The sequence below is a fragment of the Vicia villosa genome, linkage group LG6 (assembly GCF_029867415.1).
Source record: "Vicia villosa cultivar HV-30 ecotype Madison, WI linkage group LG6, Vvil1.0, whole genome shotgun sequence".
Lineage (NCBI taxonomy): Eukaryota > Viridiplantae > Streptophyta > Magnoliopsida > Fabales > Fabaceae > Vicia > Vicia villosa.
The window spans coordinates 80,585,869-80,596,282 of NC_081185.1; positions in this window are offsets into that span (position 1 = coordinate 80,585,869).

Genomic DNA, 10,414 nt, shown 5'->3' on the forward strand with positions numbered 1-10,414 from the left:
CTGAAGAGACTTACCATTTGCTAAGCTTCTTCCATTTGGAATCAAGAAGTTCGTAAAGCCTGAGAGATTATCACTTGCTTTGAAGATAAGATTGATATGTGGAGACGTACAAACTTGCTCAAATAAAGAGGCTTCAATTTGTTGTCAACCAAAACATGATGGGGATAACATAAGTTGCTTAAAGTCAAAACCTGCCCCTTGCTTTCAAGCACAAATTCCAAGGGAGTGCAATAACATCCCTGCCGGAAAATAAATCTTTCGATATCTGATAGGAACATCAATCACAAACAAGTTCTCCATTATAGAGGAAAGCATAATCCTCAAGAGGTGCAAAATAAATGCCTTCTCAATCTAGGTTTCCCAGCCTAGAGAGGTTCAAAATAGTATTGTAAGAGACCAAAGTTCAACTCCAAGAACAAACTGGATAGAAACAGTCAAACAAAGCTTTGCCCCTTGAGGAATAAACTCAACTGGGGATTAATCAATCTCTGTGAGGAATTTACAGATTATCTTCTTCTTATCAAAAAGATTGGACAACACATCAAGCTCTATTATGGGAAATCAGAGAAAATTTCTTTGGAGAAAATCACCATTCCGAACTTGCAGAGGAGCTAAGAAGTTAACATCATAGCAAACAAGTTAACATGCGGGGGATTTTAGTTCAAAACTCAACACAAGGTGAGAAAGAAAACCCAACAGTCAACCGTTGTCTCAAAACTTCTTGGTAGAGATTAACATACTCTAGATTGGTCATGGCAACGACCTTTGTGCTTCAAGCTAATGAGGTGATCAAGGCAAACTTCTGATTCAAAACTTGCCCCAGATTACATGGTCTATGAAAGGAAACTACCTCAAAAAGGTTCACAGAGATCCTTGGCATCATGAAGACTTTGGAATAATCTGCCCCAGATCAACAGATTCTTGGAGAGATTCATCAAATCTCGACGTAACTGCCCCTGATTGACTAAACTTGGCGCATTCTTTTACTCGACAAAGTCTTCGAGCTTTGCCCCATGATGGTAATCAAACTTGCAAAAGCGTTAACTGGGAAAACAACATGCCCCTGGTAATGTTTTAGTTTTCTACTGATGATCAGATGTAAACTTCCTGGATGTCAAACAAATGTTTACAAGCAGAAAAATGTTTATTCTGAGAATGATAATGAAAATGCAACAATTATGTAAGTCTTGAAGTTTTATTGAAAAGATGTCACAAAACCTTGTGAATGAATCACTGGTTAAGGAATGACATTGATTTTTGTATGCATATGATACCATCACAAGTTTTCAGCATAACCGATAGGAGTCAGGAACGCTTTCTTGTTTAAGTATGCTTTCGAAATAAACCCTGCTTCAATTAGGACTTTTGAGGGTTGTAACGTGGCCTGGTTCACGGTTTTCAGAAAAAAAGATTTTTAGGCTCAAAGTTTATTTAGCCCACCCCAACTTCGTGATGTTCTCCAGTCCTATGTTCAGTTAACTCAACATGAGTATTCATCTCTCAAAAGGATTTTGTGCCATTAAGGACCTGATGAAGCTTTCTTGGAGTAGCAGTCACCCTTTTGTCTTCATTTTTGTATTCACACAGATTTGTTCATTTTTGAGGACTTTTGCTTTGTAGTCCTTTCTTTTCACTTTTCGCTCTTTTCTCTTTTTTTTTTTATTTTCCCTAACTTTTGCCTGGACTGATTCTTTTGCATTGGTCGTCCAGCGGGATGCTCTAACTTTTGCCTAAGTCATTTGTTTTCAAGTTTTTGACTTAGCGAGCTTTTTCTTCTTCTTTCTTTCCTTTTTTTTTTATTATTTTGATTTGAACAAATCGTGTGACATTGACTTTGTCTTGACCTGCTGAGAGGGTTGTGACTGCCTCATTTCTTGGCGGATGAAGGATAACCATTGTAGTTTTACATTTTCCAGCCTTTTGATGCACGAGGAATAACCATTGTGGTTTTCCATGATCCAACCATTGATGTGGATATGACATGCTTGACCTTTGGATGCACAATCCTTTTTGAAATATGAACACTCGGTCAAATTAACTGAACACTACCCTGCCCCAGGTTAAAATTAGGGTTTTTTTTTGTTCAGAAAAGAAACTCCTACTTCAAGGCTCAAAGGGGTTAACAAGGGATTATCTTCCTTATAGCTCCGGTGTTTGGGAATTTGAAACAATGCCTGTACATCATCAGCAGGGTCTTATTCAAAAGCATACAACCAGAAATTCTGCGTTTTCAGATCATCATCCTCCCTCCAATCTTTGCATAAGCAAGAATTTGGCAAAAACAATTGGTATCATAATGCATAAAAACAAATAAACATGAGTGAAACGAATGGATTACTTCAAGACAAACATTATCATTGTGTTAGCATTAACATTCAAAAATAAACAAGTTTCTACATGCAAACAATGCATTTGAAAAACAAGTAATATTACAAATGAAAATCAGTAAGAATACTAAAAAACTGAGAAGGCTTTCTCCATCTGGGCATATGCTGAACGAAACATCTTTCGAGCTTCAGACTACCATCAATAGTGATTCAATCATCCTTTGGCAAAGAATTGGCTTGAACATCATAACCAACATCTTGGAAAGTCAAAATACCAGCATGGATTAATCTTTGAACTTCATTTTTTAGAGGCCAACAATTATCTAAGTCATGTCCAGGAGCATTCTGATGAAAAGCACAAGTGACATTAGCATTGTACCACCAAGGAATCTTCTCTGGAATTGGAGGTGGTGACCTTGTCTGAACCAAATTCTTATGAACTAGAGCAGGGAACAATTCTGCGTAAGTCATGGGGATAGGATCAAAATTCCCCTTTTGAGGTTGATTTTGCTCGTTCGGTGGAGAATCTTGTTGACGAGTGCTCTGCTGATAATCTGGGATTGCATGAACTGAATTGGATACAGGAATGACATGGGAAACATGATGATTGTTTCCTCCCCTGATTATCTTCTTTGAAAAGTCATTACCAAACTTCTTCACACTACCAGCTGAGTTACCTTCTTCAAACAAACATTCCTTTCGGACATCCTTTTCTAGAAGCGCTTTCATATCCACCTCTCTATGGAAGTCAGCAGGTGTACTCACTACTGTCCCCTTAGGAAAGGATGAGTTCAGAGTTTCAAGAAAGACCTTTGCCATCCTTTTTTCCATCATAGGAGGATTGACTTGGGCAGCAACTAGAGCCTCAACCAGAGCAGTCAGATGCTCCATACCAGCCTTCAAAGTAACCACCTCTTTGCGGAGTTCAAGAATCTCTTGTTTGATACTTTCCATTTCTTCTTAGCACGAGCGTTGTACTGATGATACCAAGAGAAAGGAAATAAGGCTCTGGAAAACTTCTTTAGAAAGTAGGACCAAATGCAGAATGATGCATGAAATGCAATGATTTGTTTTTTTTATTTTTTTATTTGAGTTTCAAGGAAATTAAGATATTAACTTGTAAACACTCAAACATTGGACTAAAGCTTTGATTAAGTTATCATCAAAATCAATCATCCATTTTGGTGGATTAGAGTTTTCACCCCATCAACACCCAAGATCCATTGAGTTTGATGAAACTTATGATGTTTACAAGGAAAGACCTCTAAGTTCCTTGAAAATCAAAAGAAAAAGAGTTTTCATGGATGCATGAATGCATGGTTTATGCACCAACCACAATCAAGAGCACGCAAGGTCACATAAGATCATAGTTCACAGGTTCAAAGGTTCGACGTCACGAGCATGGAGCCATGGGTCTACCCATCCCACAAGGCGTGATCTAGGGAAGTTTGTACCTGCCAATCGGGTTCTACAAAGGTTCCCAGAGTTTTCAATCTTCTATCGGATATTACCGGCACGCACAATTGCTCATGGGCGCCAATAATATGCCTAAAAAGACCTCGTCTGAGCGTAGCATCGCATGACAACAAGCTCAAATTGGTACTTGATCTTGTTTCTGCGCTACATCCTAAAAGGCTTAGATGGGTTAAGAGGGATCTAGGTCATTCAGCTTCGACGGACACTCACTATTGAAAGTAATAGCGTTCTTACGATAGTTCGTAACAACATCTACTACCTTCCATGAGGCCTCCACTGATTGGGGTTCCACCATATGACGCTCATGGTAAGGATTGCTCCTGACATGCGACTATTGGTCTTACCACCTCCTATCTCAAGTTACTCACCAAAGTTCGGGTTAGAACTTTGTCTCATCACAGAGGAACCATCGAGCACCAAAAAGAAAAAAATAAAATAAACAAACAAAGCACACAACAATATATACAGATAAAAACACACAGATAAACAAAAATAGGCTTAACACACTTAAAACTGGGTCCCCAGTGGAGTCGCCATTTTTCTGTAGCGGGGAAAATCTGACATCGAAGCCATGGGATTGACTCGAATCAATATTCTGTTTTGAAATCGCCACCGCGCTTTATTTTTTCAAAGGAAAAGGGAAAAGAACGTAAAACCCAAAGTTTTGTTTTTAAAACAAGAAAGAGAACTCAGGTTCGGGTGTTGATTATACAAGGGGAAGGTTTTAAGCACCCCTCATATCCGTGGTACTCCACGGGAACCTTTTTGAAAATCTGTGTTGTGTGTGTGCTAAAAACGGTTTGTTTTATTTTTAAAATAAGCTCGGAAAAGCGTTAAGCTTTGGGCCTACATACCTCCTCGGTGCAATGGAGAAGTCAGAGCTAATGTAGTTCCGCTTTTGGGAAAACATTTTTAAAAAACGAATAAACACTTTATCGTCGTTGGAGAGAAATACTCAGCCATTGATCTTGAGCATGAGAACAAACGAGTTCTTTGCATCGCTAATGAAAGAAGGGCTCCAACTCGGATAAAATCGACGAGTATGCCACTAGCTCTCTCACGCGGAAAAGATCTCATTATATCAATCAATTTCAAAATCGTGGGGTATAACCACTCGTTTCGACGATTAACGGTGTCTAAACTTTTGAAAGAAAATGCCAACAAGGGGAAAAGATATTTTTAAGAAAAAGGTTTTGAAAAGATTGCAAACATAAGAAGGTTTTGGAAAAAGGGAGAAGATTTTGAAAATTTAAGAATGGGAGGAGATGAAGAGGCTAACCTAATGCATAAAATAAAAGCTAAGGAAAGAAACGGTCTAACCGAATAAGAAGCCAACACTTGACATTAAGAGCCAAGGTAGTTTTCCCATCCTTTGGATTTATCAGTACCAACACATTAACACTTGGGGATCCAGATGAACTTATTGTCTTAGCACCATTTTTCATTAAGCACATTAAGATTCTGATGAAAATCGGGCAAAGTAACGGCTGTTTTCGGGTAAAATCCTTATATCAGTGCCTTGGAATTAACCATCAAGGGCTTTCAAGGAAATACCTGCACACATAAACATACAACAGAACAATGCCAGACAGACAGAACAATCACAGGATAGCAATAGAATGAGTCCAGAGGTACTAGGTCCATAAGTCCGAATCTCCAAAGTGCTAGGGATAGTAACCGATAGTCCAAAGAGAGCCTTATGTATTTTTTAGATTTTTGTTATTTATTAGTGTTTTAGCAAGTAAAGATAAAGTATGGTCCAAGTGGACAAAGGAAAAATGGCGGAAAGTAAATATGATGAAATGATAAAGTAAAGCGATAAGGCGAGAAATATAAAGAGCGGTAATATAAAGAGCGGTAATATAAAGGTGGTAATATAAAGAGCGGTATAGTAAAGGTGCGGAAATTAAAGTTAGTTGTTAAATGTTAAAGATAACCATCTTGAAACTTGTCAAGTATGTTATCAAAGTTAGTAGGAAGATCTATGGTGAGTGAATGATGTACTCGGATTTAAAGTCAATGGGGCTTATCAGAAGCTTGATAAAATCATAGCGACTACACGATAAGAACCTCCACAAGTCTTAAATCAACCGCATACAATTCTCTTCCATGTTTGATCTTTTATCGAGTCGGGACAAATGTAGGAGAGTTCTCCATGTATCAAGATCATCAATCAAAAGAAACAAGAAGGAGAAGAAGAAATGATCTAGCCTTTATCAAGAATCCATAGAATTCTCTAGATATTAAGGCTTTCATCGATCAAGAGAAAATAAGATGAAAAAGATAAGAATAGAAACAAATTGATCTAGTCTTTATCAAGAATCCATAGAATTCTCAAGATATTAAGACTTTCATCGATCAAAAGAAAAAAAAGGAGAAGAAGAAGATAAAATGCATAAAGATAATCAACTCACACTATCATTAATATCATTCATCTAATATTATGGATTAGGTCATTTCAAACCTATCAACATCCTAGATCCAATGATATTAATGAAGTGGAGGAAGTAGGAAGCCAAAACAAGCATAAAAAAGGCAAAAAAACACATTCTGCCAGCAGGAAATCGATTTCATGCAGAGGGAAATCGATTTCCATAAGGCAGTTTTCAAAAAAAACAAGTTACGTACAGCATGAAATCGATTTGAGCCTTAAGGAAATCGATTTGACCAGTGCAAATTTCAGCAAAAACAACATTTAAAGGCATAAAACTTGACTTAAGCAAACATACAAACACCTTATGATCACATATCAATTGGAGCACGAATTTTCCATCAAATCACCATCAAATAGCACCAATATAGCATCAAAGATGCATCACACACAAGCAACAAAGATCTACATCATGATATACAAAAAGGATGAAGAAAATTACCAAATCTTGAACAAAACTTAGATCTACTTCAAGAATCACCAACACAAATCTTGATCTCTCAACAATTGAAGAAAAAAGAGTGAAATAGATGGTGGTTTAGCTCAAAGTTTGTGAGGTTCAAGATGTGACTCACAAACTTTATGAAAGAACAAAGAGCTTTGGTGAATTTGGTAGGGATGAGGAGAGAAATTGCAAGGGGTTTTTTGGCTCTCAAAAGCTTCAGAAATGAATTTGCAAGAACTTTTTTGGCTATCAAAAGCTTGAGAAATGAGAGGGTAGTGGGCTCTATTTATAGGATGAGAGCAAGAGTAGTGGTAATTTGGTCTTTTTGCATTTGGTAATTAGCTTGTGTTTAATTGGTGATTAAAGTGGCAATTAAATGGTAAAAAGTGGTAAAATGGGGTTTAATGAAGAGAATTATTTTGATGAGGTGGAAAATTGGTGAAATGACAAAGATGGTCAAAGAAAATAGGTGTCAAAATCAAATCAAGCTTCCCTCTCTATTTTTTTGAATTTCGCCTGAAGGAAATCGATTTCCCCAGGAGTGAAATCGATTTCACTCTGTTCCAGAAGAGAATTTGGCGCAAAATACACTAGGGAAATCGATTTACCCAGGAGGGAAATCGATTTCATGCTGTCCAGAATGTGATTTTGTTGAAGATTGCTGCAGGGAAATCGATTTGATCAGTCAAAAATGTGAAAAATGCCTTGCTTATTGCATGTCTTGGCTTGGTACCTACAAAACAAAAGCCTACAAAGAAACAAAGCAATATTTTTGGTATTTGGGTTAGTATAATATGCATACAAGGTAAACAATCATTGGTGTTTGATGGTCCCTCTCATTGATGAGGTGAGTGCAACACCATAAACAAACTTCCAAGTGAAGCTCTTGATTAGTGATTGGGATATGAATGATATAGGATTTTAGGGTCAAAAATTGGGGTATGACACCAGGAATGTGTTGATCTGCTGTTCTTCTTGGAGTTGTCCGGTGAGCTCCAATACTTTCCTCTCATAGTCTTGACAGTGTGCTTTGAAGGTGTCTCTTTCCTCTTTTAGCTGAACCCAAGATTTCTGCAGCTCTTCCAGGTCAGTTGGCATGTCCGGATGTAGAATAGCTCGAGTTTTGTCTCCCTCGACTTCTGGCTCGATAGTCAAAGGTAGAATAACGGGATATGGTATGATGAACTTCTGAGCATGAGCACGCACCCATCTGAGGTAAGGTTCCATAGGAATAGAATTCCATTGCCCTAAAGTTTTGCTTTCTATTCTATAGACACTGCCCCACGCATGTATAAACCTTCGTCGATGTCTGTGGGAATCATCCTCGTAATCAAACACACTGCCACGGATAATCATGTCGTGAGGACCGTTTCTTCGTGCATCTCCGAATTGGCGCAAAGCTAAAGAGGGGTTGTAGGTGACACCTCCTTTGATGCCAAGAAGTGGCACATTAGGGTACTCTCCACAATGGTCAATGATAGTAATGTCTCTCTGAAAGAATTTGTTCCACCGGATATCTGAATGAGACAAAGACATAATCCTGCGAGACCATTGCATCCTTTGTTCATTTCTCAACACCGATCGGGGAAGGTGTAATGTAAACCATCTAGCCAGTAGTGGTACACAGCACATAAGAGTTCCTCGTTTCTTCATGGTACGAGTGTGTAAAGAATGTAGAATGTCTCCCAGTAATGTAGGTACCGGGTTACGGGTTAAGAAAATGTTGATAATGTGCACACTTATGAACTGGTCGGGATTTCGGAACAAAACCAACCCATAGATCAAAAGAGCCACAACCTCCTCAAAAGTTGGGTAACTTCTGTTTTTTAGTAGTAATCGAGCCTTTTCCATTAAGAACTTAGCAAGCAAACCCTTGATTCCACTTGGACTCCATTTCTGACTTTTGCAAGTGTAAGGCAGCAGCAATGATTTCAGGTTTTGGAATCCTTTCTAAACCAGTGAAAGGTAATTGATCTCGAACAGGTAATCCAATTAGTTCAGAAAACTCTTCCAAGGTGGGTACTAACTGGTAATCAGGAAATGTAAAACAATGATGTTTGGGATCAAAGAACTGGAACAGGACCCGTATCATGTCTTCTTCAAATTTTGAGGTAACCAAATGGAGTAGGTGACCGTGCTTTTCGGTGAATTGAGCATTCCTGGGAAATTCTGATATTAAGTCCTTTAGTTCAGATGGTACTGTTGAAATGTTGATCCGGATGTAATCTCTAGTAGCGGGAGCCATTACCTGCAATAACAGAACAAAGGTAAACTCTTCGATCCTTGAAATGATTAGTGAGAAAATGATATGCTTATGATGCTTATGATGTCATGATGTCAAACATGTGGCACACACAAACAAATCAAACAATAGCCTTATGTTTAAAGGCTTGCATGAGGTTCATAGGTGATACCCTCCCCACTGAAGTTGAGTTGGTTAAAACCTGTCCTAGAATAGTATTCGGGTTCTATGATCCTTGGAGGTAACATCTCAATACGGCGCTCGGACGGCCGATCAAAATATTCCTCGAGGATAACTAACTTCGATCAATTTCAAAGCTAGCCACTTAATAGGCCACAAGTCAAGTTCAACTAAAGGGTTCTAAGAAAAATTAGTGTTTAATGACATTTCGGAAGCCTAACATACTCCTTGATCGTTTTCAAGGGGCATCAGTATAAACCAAAGTGTCGCACTAACGGTGACTACCTGATCAACCGTATCGGTACATGCCGTACAGTTTCCTTGGTCTATTGTCACATACTTAAGGTATCTCGAGATTCGAGTTAGAATCTTTCACACAAGCAAATACCCAAACAAACCTTTGAAAAAATAGAACAATCAAGACAAGCAATTGAAAACATCGAAGTGATCTAAACTCTAAGGTAACCCCTTTTGAAAACATTTTGTTTTTAGAAAGTATTTTTCCCCAGCAGAGTCGCCAGTTCTGTCGCCCTCGATTTTTTACCGTACCTCTCGTGGAGAGATACACGAACTGACTCTTCTCTTTTTGCTTTTGTGTTTTTGAAAATCAGAGAGTCGCCACCGACTTTTATTTTATCCAATTAAGGAAAGGTTTATAAAAGAAACAGAAAAAAGACCTTTAAGAAATTCTGGGTAAGGGGGTAGGTTATACAAAGGGAAGGTGTTAGCACCCTTTGTATCCATGGTTATCCATGGGCTCTTAATTTGCTTAGCTCACTTTGTCATACCCCAAAATTTTCCCTCCTTTATTCATCTTCAATGGCTCTAGGTTCAAAGGCTTATTCAAGTCACTAATCAAAGATCTCCAAAACTAGGGTCTACAAATCACAAGCCCATCCTTGAATTTTTCCCTTATTTATATCATTTATTTTAGATTTTTTTTAAAATTAAATCAAGAATAAATTAAGAAAAAATAAAAAATGTAGCTTAGGGATATGACTTTTCAATGAAATATTCACCATATTTTCTACCTAATTTTTAGTATAACAAGTTTGGTAAGAGTTGATTAAATTGGAGATAAAATTGGAAGCATTTGATTCAAAGACTCAATCATGTATGGAAATCCAATTTTATTAAGATTATATCCAATTTGTTGACCTATTGGTGTCTCATATATATGCTAGAGATAAGGAGAGGGCGGAGGAGTTTTTTGGGTGGCCGAAAAATCCTTGTTCAAGGACCAAAACCGGATTCAACAAACTCAAGAGGAAAACTAAAATCGGTTTCCTAGTGGTAGAGCGATTCAAGAGGCC